The 13,046-nt window shown below is 47.8% G+C and overlaps 1 protein-coding gene across 6 annotated transcripts in view; it reads left to right on the plus strand.

Annotated features, from left to right (window-relative positions):
- CALN1 (calneuron 1) overlaps positions 1 to 13,046 on the plus strand; it is a 532,500-nt gene that overhangs the window by 3,002 nt on the left and 516,452 nt on the right. The window contains exon 1 of one of the 6 annotated variants that reach the window (XM_019663709.1): positions 8,357 to 8,556. The exons of 3 other annotated variants lie outside the window; for them this stretch is intronic. The gene's annotated coding sequence lies outside the window, so the exon portion shown is untranslated. Of the gene's footprint in view, positions 1 to 8,356; positions 8,557 to 13,046 lie in introns of those variants that run through there. 2 more of the 6 variants (XM_019663712.1, XM_019663708.1) reach the window with 2 other exon arrangements.

The raw sequence follows: 13,046 nt of genomic DNA on the forward strand, positions 1-13,046 counted from the left end.
ACAAGCTACTGTGAGGTGATGGGAACTAGGGGCAGTTTGCTGTAACCAACAGCTATGGTGGGACTCAGTAAGAGATGAGACCTGTCCTGTTCCCAACCAGTTCAGATTCAGTGATCTCAGATCCTTCCAAGTCTTTCCTTTAGGCTTACAGTGATCGTCTCTCTAATCTTACGGTTATTTTCCTCACTCCCCTTTGAGTTCTCCAATCCCTGGAAGAAATGGTAGTTGGCTCCAGGATGGTTCTTTATCTTCTAAAATGTGCTAGTTTTCTTGATCTTGAAAAGGGGGTCTGGTCTCTCTCCAACGCAGCCTGCTCAAGCAGGTGTTGGACTCTTGTGGCCCTGCTTCTGCCCAAACTGGCTCTTCGGGTGGGGGCACAAACAGTTTGGGTCATACAGGAAAGGCTCAGAACCCAGCCATCTTAGTGCTGGTGCAGATTGCAATTTTATAAAGATGCAGGTGGTGGGGAGGGAAGCTTTTGTCAGGGTCTCGTTGGCAATGAATGGAAATAAACTTGAATGGCGGTGACTCTGAATGGCGGCTGTTAGGGAGACTTATCTCTCTGTGCTTTCTAACTTTCAATTGTGATCATGTATTAGCTGTACAGCAGTTGCTTGGGAAATAATGAGGACTCTGGCCAGGGTAAACATAAATCCAGTCCAGAATGGACTGTGACAAACCAGTAAGTGGTTTGGGAACCCAAAGTCTGCCCAGCCTCTACCTCTGTGTCTGAATTTAAAGAGGGCACTCTACACTCTGGGAACATATTTCACTAATGACACTTTTATCCTTCACCTGTGTAGCCTGGAGCAAGCCATATGGAGGTCTTTTGGTTTGGGGAAGGGAATGAGTGGTTTGAGCATCCTGGCAGCTCCCATCCCTTTCTCCACTCACGCCTCCCTGCATGGCTTCCATCTCTTGGTCAGAAAGGACCCTGATTGTAAGGCTGGCTGGTGGTTGTTCACAACCATGACAGAACTGCCCTTTGCCCATAACCTCACGGTTTGACTTCAGCTCTCTCTCCACAGTGAGTTTTCTGTATTTGGAGCCATGACATGAGGCTGTGGACATCGCTCTGTTTTGCTTTTTCTGATCTCAGCTTGTGTCTGTACACACAGGCTTGTCTGACTAATTTGTTTTCTTAGAAGCCTATGGTTTTATTGTTGAGTTTGGCATCTTTGGCTGTGAGATAAGGAGAGAAACTTGGGCTTTTGAGCAACAGTAAATGGCTTTGCCAAGTGACAGCAGCATGATTTAAGTAAATGACACTGCCACTCACAATATACATTATCCAGAGCACCATGATGGGGCTGCTCTACTCCGAGAGGCTTGGATGGCATGGCCAGCTGTACTGGTGGCCAAGGTAAGGTAGATGGAGCAAGGCTATCCATCAAGCTGTTTGTGAGCTGCTCACTGCCTCCAGGAAATTCACCTAGGGATGCTTCCCTGCCTTCCTGCTTTCAGGGCTGCAGTGTGAGGCAGCAAGCAGCTCCAGAACTCAATGTTTGCCCAAGCTACACCTCTGTGTCTGGATTTAGAGGGGGCTCCTGAGGCCCAGAGGTCCCCACATTCTGAGAAAAGATTTCACTAGTGACACTTTTATCCCTCACTTGTCTAGTTCATACTTTGAATGTGTCATGCACTCTCATGAGGCATTCTGTGGCACAGGGGAGTGTCACAGCCTAGGGAATGGGATAGAGAGAAGGAAGGAGGAGGGAGAGGGGAACTGGAGAGTAAGGAATTTTGGATGTTTGGAGAGAACAAAGCAGGGTGCTGTTTCCGCTGTTTGCAAACCCTCTAGACCCTTGGTCTCCAGGTCAATAGAGCAAACCCCAGATTCATGGATGATTCAGGAAAGTAGGGCTCCAGAGCCTGCTGAAGGGGGTAATGGTGGTGGAACAACACCTGTACCAAATCCACCCACTAGGTAAACATGGCCATGGAGGCTGACCCATGATATGTCAGAGAACAGGGCCTAAGAGTTGACAGGAATTTAGATCTGGGACTCAGCGTAGACTTCGACCAAGGCCTTACATTTACACAGTCGATCCTATGTGTTCACAAAAATCTCATGGGGTGGAAAGTACAGGGATTTTCCTCTCTACTTTACGACCCATGGAATGAGATGGGCATCTTTCTATCTTCATGGGAGAAGGCTGTAAACTGGCACTTGACTTTGGAGTTTTGTGAGCTGCTGACTCTAAATCTTGTGTGCCTGTCTGTATTCTATGCATGTGGAAGTCATGCCATATTGGACCACTTTTTCTTTAAATGGGACCTTACACTTTTCTTTTGATTTAGCAACTCATGGGTGAGGTGAGAGGGGCAGTTGTGTCCAGGAGGCCTTGAGTCCTTGCATCTGGTTGACTTTGGTGGGTAGGGATGCAGTTAAATGGCTCTAGAAAAATTGACTAATGTGAAGAAAATGAGAAAAGTAACAAGTTGTTACTTGTGTATTATTCTAAACTATTTACTTATTGAACAGACTTTCCCTTGATAATAGGCCACTAGTGACTACAGATTGTGGACATTTCATTAGAATGTCACAGGTGTGAGTTTCATACATTTTGCATTTTACACCAGAGAGCTAAGCTCATTTAGCTTATTAATGTGGAAATCTACCCTCCAGTTCATTTAAACCAGAGGTTGTTGTGGGACCACCCTGCACCAGGCACTAAGAATAGGAAGGTAAACGACCCCTGTCCCTACCTTTATAGAGTGAGAGACAGTCATATGGGAGGAAAAATGGATGTACAGTGTTGTGATTGCTAAAGAAGAGGTGGGCGCCCCTTTCTGCCTGGAGGAAAGAGGTGGTAGGGTGAAAATTGGTCCTTGGTAGAACGTTTCCCAGAGAGTGTGGCATATGAGTAGGGCCTTGATGCTTCACAAGGGCTGTAAGAAAGGATATTCCAGGCTGGAGGAACAGCATGTGCTAAGGCCCAGAGCTGTGTAAGGCTAGCCTCTTATGGGAATTGCAAGTAGTTTCATGTGGCTATAGCTGTAGTTTCACATCAATTAGGAGGGGACCTGGAAGAGAGGAGAGGTAGCAAAAGGTAGATTGGGATCAGCAACTTACAAAGGGCCTATCAGGTAGAATAATAAGTTTGATTTTATCTCAAACATCACGGGTAGCAAGTGTTTTGTATTTTAGAACGATTGAGCAAAAGATTGTGTTCCAATTATAAACCCTTGTTCAAGTTTTCTTCATGGCTTACTTGGATTGTACAACATATTTCTTAGCAACCCCTTATAGATGAAGGATCTTTGATGAAGGCTCTTCTCTCATCATGCCACAATCCAGCTTAGCCCAGTAACAGCTTCCTTTCTCCCTTACCATGAAGTCAGTCAGCCTCACGAATGCCCCCTGCTTACCTCTCCATCTGACCATGAACCAGTCTGGCCTCTTGATCAGCGCTGGCTGTCTTCCATTCCCTGTCTTTGCCTGGTGCCTTAAAGCCTGTTCTGTCTGTTGGGAGCAATCTCTGCCCCTTCACACCATCCACACTTACTTATATTCCAGGTCCTGGCTTCACCGCCGCCTTGGGAGCATCCCCGACCTCCCTCCCACCCCCTCAGTGGGTCATCCTACCAGAAGAACCAGGTCCCAGCTTCACCACTGCCTTGGGAGCCTCCCTGAACTCCAGTGGGTCATCCTATCAGAAGAACCAGTGGTTGTGCCATGTGTTTCTTGTTTTTTGTCCTTGTCTCCTTTGCAGTTGTCTGTTGTTTGTTTTTGTGCAAGCTCCTGAGCTCCCCCAGGGCTGGCTTCATCTCCCCAGGCTGCTGCCATATCTCCAGTGCCTGGCAGGACACTGGGCACTATTTGTGAATGGATGGAGGTAGGGGATTCATTTAGAAACTTCTTATAGGAGACCAGATGAGAGATCAAAGGGCTTGAGTGAAGCCAGAGGCAGTGTAATGGAGAGGAACGGACTGCATAGGGCCGTATCTCTAGGGTAGCACACACTGGATCCTACTCGATATGGTGTCCTGGAAAAGTGGGAAGAGGTAAAGATGATGATGTGAGGGACTGCAAAAACGTTTGGTGCTCTCTCCCCACATTGTTACCAGTGCCCGTAGAGAAGGGAGCAATTTTGCTCCCTGTGATTTTTACCTTTCTGCCAGTCCCTCTCTACAATAGCCTCCACAAAGGAAGAGGACTTGCTAATTAGCCACCAGTCTAAGCCTGGACCTGGGTTAGTAGGTAGAGTCTAGTCCCTGTGCTCAGGAAGTTCATGGTCATGCACAGTCACTTTGTTGTTCTTCCTGTCTTTTTGCATATAGCCCACCTGGACAAATGCTGCTCAGAGTAGGTCTTACCACTCCTCTCTGTGTCTGGGTGGATGTCAGACCAAGGCTTGTCCTCAGGTCTTATTGCCAGGCATTCAGTGTGGAGCAGAAGACACCAATGTCCTTCCTCAAACCTCCCAGCCTAGGACACCTTGTCCATGCTCTGCCCAGGGGTCCTTTGTTCTCAGAACACAGACCCCCAAGGGGATGAAATGAGGAATGAATTAAGGTTCTCCAGTTCCCTAATAGTCTACACTGTCCAGGTTCCAAATTACCAGTGAAATGTATTAACTACCTAAGGTACCTAACATAAATTAATAAGCAGAATGATAATGTGAATGTTACCTAGAGTCCCTCCCTGCTGTGCTGGTGTTCAGTTGAGTTCTCTTGAGGTTGACTTCCTGCACTGCACATTACATTCTTTTGGTTTGAATTCAATGGACATAAAATAAGATTGGGAGTACTTTTTCTTTTTGATATGTGCAAATTTGGTATAATAAATACAAATATGTAATATAAGGATGTGCCAATGGGCTCCAACCTGCAGAATGATATTAAAAACTTTACTCTCTCCTGTATTTTTTAAAATCTGTAAATGTTAGCATTTATATTCTAAAAGATGTAATGTGTGCCAAAATGTTCAGATTATGACTTGATCATGACTATTAGAACACTCCAATTTGGGATCTCCAAGGAAAATTCTTGTCCAGTCTGGAAAACAAAACCATACTAGATGTTTCAAACAGATGGCATTTAATACAGAGAATTAGTTACACAGGAATTGCAAAGCTGAAATAACCCAAGAATTATTATTAATTGTAAGAACAACTACTATTCTCTAGGGTTGGGGAAACAAAGAGAAAAAGGTGGTCTCACCTGTCCTAGGAAGGGCTCTGGTGGCTGGTGCTCAGACCCTGAGGGAGGCATCACCCCAGCAGAACTACTGTAGCTGAGGGGACAAGGGTAGGGGTGAGGGGTAGAGCGTGGCATGGTTAGTGGTCTGGCAGCTGAAAGCCATGGCCCAGCTGATGCTGATCCTTCTATGAGGTGGGTCAAGCTGGTGCTGGACTTTGAAGGGGGTGGAGTGAGGCTGGTCTTAGCCGTAGCAAAGGAAGCTGGGAGCAGGAGCCTTCCTTCTGCAGCTTTTTCCCTCCTGGCCTTCCCTTTTCCTTCCGAGTCCTCATTTGCTTGAACCAACAGGAAGCCAGAGGGGAGGGGTCCCTGGGAAGAGTGGTCTGGAGAGCCCAATCTCAGCACTGCAGAGTGTCTGTGGGTGGCCTGAGCAAAGGCGCCATAGTGAATAACCAGATTCACAAAAGCAGATTTGTGGACAGGCCAATTTCGAGGCTCCACAAAATCACCCCTATTATACAGGGATTAGGGCTTCTTGGTTGTAGCCTGATAACCTTATCTTGTACAAGTCCAATAAAGTTAAGCTCCCATGGATAGGAACCAAGAGGTGGATTCCCACTTGTCAATGACTGGAAGAGAAGCAGGTCATTATTTGGGCCAAAGGGGTGCAAATGGTAGACTTTAGACTAAAGGGGAGGGAATGCCTGCTTCTCTTTGGGCTATAGTCTCTTCAGTTTGAATGTTGAGAGGTCAGGATCCTCTCAAGGGTACTTCTTAGTGGTGGATGTCACAGACACCCTTCCTCTCCCTGTTCAGCTGAGGTTAGAGACAGAGCTGAGTAAACCATTGCCTCTGCCCAAGGGGCCCAGCTTTCTGCTAGTCTCTGGGTTCATAGGCCTTTGTTCTGAGGAACCATGGACAGAGTTGAGGAAAGGCTTGAGCTGTGGAATTTAATGGGGCATGGAGCCCCATGAGGCCATCATGGTTGTAACTATGGTAATATGAGGAGAGTCCTTCAAGTGTACCCCAGGCAAACGGGTGTCAAGGCCATTGTTCCTTTCCTACATGAGCATTCTCTTTGTTGTCATTCTCATAATTGTGGGGCTTAATTTTATTAATGAAACTGAGAAAGAGATTCCAAGGATTTGGGAGGTGGGTAGTAGGAACAGAGCTTGGCTTTCCCCTCCAGATGTTTCCTTGTCAAGTGGTTCTTCTTGGGGCTCTCTTTGCCATGCCAACCTCTTCCGACTCCAGGGTCCACCTTCCTTGGAGATTCCCATGAGGTACCACAGGGCTCTGGGGTTACCAGTCTGTGGGAACACTCCTTGAACGCTCTTTGTAAGTCTGTGGGAATGTCTCCCACCTCCACCCCAGCTCTGATCTCAGTTTTCCTTGCTCACTTTCTTTAAAGATGAGAGAGGGCACCATATGCAAGTCTCTCTGGAAGCTGGAGACAGGAAATTACATTAAACTGATGTCTAAATGGGTAAGAGCAGATTCTTGCTGACAAGGTGTTTTTTTGTTTGTTTTTAAGATTTTTATTGGGGGAATTGGGGGAGGAGAACAGTGTTGGGGAACTGGGGAAAGGGAACAGTCAAGTGGTTGCCCTTCAATCTTAGTTGTGGAGGGTGCAGCTAGCTTAGCTCCAAGTCTAGTCGCCTTCCAGCTGCTCGACGGCAGCTCTTGGCCACTCAGCTCAAGGTGCTGTGTTTAAGCTTAGTTGCTGGTGGGCATAGCCCACCATCCCATGTGGGAGGCGAACCGGAAACCTTGTTGCTAAGAGCACACATTCTAACCACTGAGCCATCCTACCACCTGTTGGTAGCTCAGCAGCAGCTCAGCTCGGGTGCAGCATCACAGGCCCATGTGGGAATCGAACCAGTGACCCTGTTGCTCAGAGCTCGCTCTCTTAACCAAGTGAGCCACTCAGCTGGCCCCTGACAAGGTTTTTATTGCCATGGGTGTGAGGGCTCTGGCACTGAGGGTGGGAGGAGGATGTCAGGCAGGGGTAAGGTGGGCACAGGGAGGGCTTTGCGGAAAAGGTGGGAAGAGACAGTATTCCTCAGTGGTTTTGCCTGAGGTCAGCTGGGAAGTGCCATCTCTTTCTGACCTTTGTCAGCCTGCATTGGTTGTGAGCAGGTCTGCTTCTCAGAACAGACTGCCATCAGGGAAAGCATGTCTCCCCCAATGCATCCCTCGTTGACTCTGAGGTCCTTGGAGATGGTCCTGCACAGTGTTCTTCAGGATGTTTTAGCAAAAGCACACCCTCTCCGTGTGCTGTCCCCATCAGTCAAGATGTGGCAAAGCTAAAACATGCTTTCTAAAGGCCCCATTTCCACCTTTGCTTTCCTCTCTGTCAAGAGCATTGTGGCTCAGTTCACAGCCACCATTTTATAAATAAGAAAATCTAGTCTCAGAAGGGAAGGGATCACACATATGGGCCCTCTTCTGGCCATGCTTGTCTCACAACGATTTCTCTTGGTGATTTACCTGTAAAATACAAGTGTCTGGGGAGGTCATCGGGATGGGTGCAGGTCATGTGCCTTTACATGTGGGTGTGTGGATGGTGGGCATGTGTGTACATGGGCAGGAGTGCGTATCGTGGCAGGCATGTATTTGTGCATGATCAGGCACACGTGTTTACATGGACAGATGTATGTGTAGTGGTAGGTATGTGTGTGTGGGCATGTGTGTACATAGACATATGTGTGTGTGTGCATGGGCAGATATGTGTGTATACAGGCAGGCTTGTGTGTGTGTATGGGAAGCTGTGTGTATGTGGGCAGACATGTGTATGCATGGACAAACGTGCGTGTATGGGCAGGTGTGTGTGTGCATGGGAAGACATGCATGTACATGGACAGGCATGTGCGTGCATGGGTAGACATGTGTGTGTGTGCAGCTGACATGGTGGCTGTTATCCATCAGTGCTCTAGGAGAGATCTACAGCGGAGACCACACTTTCCTGGGCACTGTCCACCTAGCTCCATGTCTTCAGAGGGTACTTGCCCCTGAGGAGCCCAGCCTCTTCCCTGGTCTGGGAGACAGCATGCAGGCCATTGGTGCCCTCTGCTTCTGATTCAAGCCATACAGACTGCGATCCCCGACCTTCCTGCTGCACTTTTCCACCTTCACAGCTCTGTCTCCTTGCTGAAGTGAGAGGTCTGCAGGACGCTGTTCCAGCAGCAGCCACGGCAGCAGCAAGAGCAGCACCAGCACCCTCCAAATTGGGACTCTAGCCCTTTAAATCTGCTCAGTTACCAAAAAAGAAGAGGCATCAGACCCTGTTAATTAAACCTCGCCCTGGTCCATCATTCTGAGGAGCTGCAGTGCTCTGCTCCTTCCTGATGGCTTAGCGATTCTCCTAACTCCCAGCCATGGATCTTGGAGAATTTCCCCTGAGATCAGCAGGAGGTATGATGCTTGTCGATGGCACTCTGGGGCTTCTGTGGCTCTAAATCAGTAATACAACTGACTGCATGGACGCTGCCTGGCCCTCCTTCCTTCCCCTCTTCCCCTCTGCCTCCTCTCCAATTCCCCAGCTTGTGTTTAGTTGAGACAAATCAAGTTTTCATGGGTTTCAGATGAAGGGGACGGGCCAGGGGGTCTGGAGGTAGCTCCCAGTGTGTTTGCTTTGGTCCTGGCTTCACCCAGCTGCCCACGGGGCTTGGAGGAGCCAGGAAACATGTTCCTTCAGGCTTGGGACCATATAAAACCAGCTTCTCCTGGCTGGGTCCCTCCCCTCAGTTTAGAATTAAAAGGGCATAACGCTGACTTGACTTGCTCCTTAAATCAATGAGCTGCCCCTTGGTCAGTCTGAAGATGGCTGTGTGGCTGTCCCCTGATGTTATTGGAAAACTCAGTGGATACAACTTTCTCTCTGTATGTTGTCCCAGCAGGAACACCTGTCCTCCAATCTCCCCTCCCTTCTACTTTGAATGCTGCTTGATTAAAATGCTTGCTGTAGGATTTCAGGGATTCATAACCCTTTCCCTGTGCCTGTTGAGTAAACTCACTTCTAGCAGAGTCTAAGGTTCTGTTGCAAAGAGTTGTTTTTATTCAGGAATCTGCTCTAGCCTGGCAGACAGAGGGAGGAGATTTATCTTTCTTTACACTGCATTTTGTAAATTGTACTTGAGCCCAGAGAACATCTATCTGCAAATCCTTCATTGATTTGTTTTTGCCCCCACAGCTTCCTTCTGGGTGAAATGCTCCTCTCGAGACATACCCAAAGGAAAGGTTTCCTTTCAATCAGTGTGACATGACTTCACAGATGTCCCTGAAGGCCAGGCCCTGGCAGAGGGAGCCATTTTTATTGTCCTGAGTAGCAGTCCCCAGGAGCCTGGAGCAAGTGTCCATGTCCTGAGAGGGGGCTTCCAAGGTCTTATAATCCCCCTGCCCCAGTAGAGCAGCTTATGAGGGAAAGCACTTTTATTGATTTTCCTAGGGACTTTAAAACACTCGGGATGATTAACGTTGCTTTTCAAGTCTTGGGAGGGATCTGAGCCAAAACACAGCTCGCAGGAGTGGGGTTTCCCCCAAAGTTATTGCCTGCAGAGTCCTAAACTGTTTGCACAAACAGTAGGTACAATGCGTGCAGTAAATCCTTTCCAGTCCCTCAGCAAAGGATGGGAACTTTCTCTGAGTGAATGTCTTGGAAGTCAGCCTATCTGCCTCCCAGACACCGTGGGTGCACTGTGATTCATATTCTCAGAATCATAAAACTCAGCTGCGACAGAAACGCTTCGATTAGGAGAGACTATTCAAAGCCTACAAATGAAGCACTTGATGGAATTCCTAATCACTGTGCCCATTGGTAGATCTGTGTGATAATGTGAAGATTCTGAGGGAGGCAGCCAGGGAGAGATGTTACCTGCAAACAAAAAGCCACCAGGGAGGCAGGATGAGGAAAGCGCCAGCAGAATGAGGAGAGGAGGCCTGTAGGGGGCAGTGTACTGGCTTTGGTGCTCTCCTCCAGGCTTTGCTTTCAGCTGGTGTATGAATGACTTCTCAGGGTCGGGATCGGCCCTGGAGTTGGGATGTAAGTAGGACTGTGGCTATGGTAAGCAGGGTGTCTTCCTGAGCTCATCGACAGAGGTCCTCAACCCAGGAGGTCCTCTCATAGTTCTTTTCCCCGTATCCCCTTGGGGACTACATATCACAGGCCCTCTGCCTCTCCAGTCAGCACCCTTCTTCCTCCAAAAGAAACTGGGCTTCACAGAATCCCTCCTGGGGCAGGGAGAGGCCTGGGTTAGGTGTCACTAGCTGTGCCTTTGGACTGGCGGGACCTATGAACAATAAGGAAATAAGTAGACTGTTCTCTTGTGTCAATTTTTCTTTTCAACTTAATGATATGTGTGTTTTATTTTTAATTTACTGGATGGCTGCTGGCTTTCAAGGAGCTGTAAATAGGTCCCAATGGAGTTTGTTTAGACCTGGCAACTTTGTACAGTTTTGTGGTCCATGGGTATTCTTTTCATGGCTGTAGCTGGTGACCCCATTACCAGGGTGGTGGAAGGGAAAGGGCGTGGCCTTCAGGAAATGACAGACCTGTATTGGAATCTCAGCTCCACCACTTACTCGCATGTGGCCTAGGCCAGTTAGCTAATATCCTGAGCCTCAGTTTCTTCATCTGTAGTATGTAAAGTTGTCAGGATTCAATAGAATAATTTGGCTAAAGTCTGTGCACACAGAAGGTACAAAAGAAATTTTATTCTGTAACCATTTAAATGGGTCCAATGGCTCCTTCACTGACCACTGGACCCTGCCTTCTCTGATGGCAAGGACAACCCCTTTGGTGTCATTACACCCCTCCCAATGGCTAGTACAGGCCCTGGCATGGTGTTGAAACTCCATAAAGCTTTACTGAATGAAGGCATGAAGGTCTTTGGACATTTAACCTTCAAGAAAGGTGATTTTTAATGACTAATGAAACCACTTCTCACTCAGTTTACTTAAGAAATACAGCTAAGCCAAGATCAAAGAGTCCCATGACTGTAATACATTTGGAGTAAAATATGTCCTTTTGTGAACTGTAATAAAAATGCCCCTTACACTAGGACCTGCACCCCATGCCTGTGACTCCAGGACTGTCTCTGAAACCATGCTGAGTGCTGAGGGGACTTCCGCCTTCCCTCACCATGTTTTACTTCCCCTTTTTCATGCTTTGAAGAAAAGGGAAATAAGCCCTGGGTGGAAAGAGGCACTTACCCTGTCATGCTGGTGTGTAGAACAAGTCAATCAATATATTGATTAATCAGTGTCGGTCTGTATATGGACAGTACCTACTGGGAAGAGTCATTGATTTAATAAATATATATCAAAGGTGATTATAATAATAACTAATACCATCACTACCATCTAGCATTCACTGAGGGTCTTCTTGACTAAGGGCTGGGGGTACTGACTAAAGAGTGACAGGATCTCTGCTCCCAAGTAGGGGACAAAGGAGGACACAGTGTGCCCTGTAGACTATTATAGTCGATGACAGGCAGGAGTGCATCTGCTGGAGGAGCACAACCGGGGGCCTAGCCTAAGCTGGACTAGGGAAGGTTTCTTGGGCTCGGGCCACTCAAGTGAGTCCTGAAAGAGGTAGCTTTGGAAGAGCATTCTTGGAAGAGGAGGCAGCATAGCAGAGGACAGAGGTGGAAAAACCACTTTTGGGGGTGGTGGGTAAGTCCCCCTGGCTGTGTTTGGGGGGACAATGTGGTGAGAGAGGAGACTGGCTGGACAGGAGGGCTGTGGGTGCCCACAAAGAAGGCTTTATTATGAGGGAGAAAAAGGTCACTGAGAAATTTAAGCAAGAAAATCACTTGGGAAGATTGAATCCAACAAGTATATCTTGAGCATTGAGTGTTTGCAGGCTGTGTCATAGGCTCTGAGGATGCACGGTGAACAAGCCAGACAGAACCACTGCTCTTGGGGAGCTTCCATCCAGCAGGGAGGACAAGAACAAACAACAGAAAGGTAACTTGTAAGTTGCAAATGGCATGCTAGGGAGAGAAATAAAGCAGAAGGGAGGCAAGGGTGCAGGGACAGTGATGAGCCTGGGAACTCGACCTAAGGGGACAAGGGAGAAGGCGGTGCTGGAATAACAACCTTTGGGGGATTACCAGAACCTTGGCTTTTGCTTTGAGTGAGATGGAAGTTAGCTCTGGGCTCTGAGCAGAGGTGAGACGTTTGAAAGTGGTTCTTCTAACTGCTGTATTGAGAAAAGATTGTGCTGGCAAGGGTGGAAGCAGGAAGGTCAGCTGGGAGGTGAATAAAAAATCCCAGTGAGGGGATGGTGGCTAGATGAGGGGGAAGAATGGAAGTGAGAAAATTGCTAGGATTCTGGCTTCTCTTTTTTTCCTCCTCTCCTCTCCTCTCCTCTCCCCTCCTCTCCTCTCCTCTTCATTTTCTTTTCTTTCCTTCACTCCCTTCTCTTTCCCTTCCTCCCTCCCTCCCTCTGATAGGGGCAATGGAATTTGCTCTGGGTTGGATAGTGAGAGAAAGAGATGAATCAAGGATGACTCAATCTTCTTTGGCCTCCAGTGGCAATGACTGTGTGTGGAGCAGGTTTGGGAGAAGATCAGGAGATTGGTGTTTCTCACGTTAACTTTGAGACAACTGTTGAGCATCCCAGCAGAGACACTGAGCAGGCAGTCCTGAGCTCACAGCAGAGATCTGGGCATGGTCCAGAGCCTGGGGAGCCATCAGGGTCCAGATGGTATTGAAAGCTGTGTCAGATGAGATCATCAGGAGACAGATGATGAATGGAGAGGACTAAGGACTGAATTCTGAGGTGTAACAACTATTTACAAGTTAAATACAGGAGGAGAAACCTACCAGGGAGACTGAAGAAGAATGCCTCTCCTGTTTAAGACAATTTACTCCTTCCTGTATTCTATATCCTCTACTCTCCT

Source organism: Hipposideros armiger, unplaced genomic scaffold (assembly GCF_001890085.2).
Source record: "Hipposideros armiger isolate ML-2016 unplaced genomic scaffold, ASM189008v1 scaffold_400, whole genome shotgun sequence".
Classification (NCBI taxonomy): Eukaryota; Metazoa; Chordata; class Mammalia; order Chiroptera; family Hipposideridae; genus Hipposideros; species Hipposideros armiger.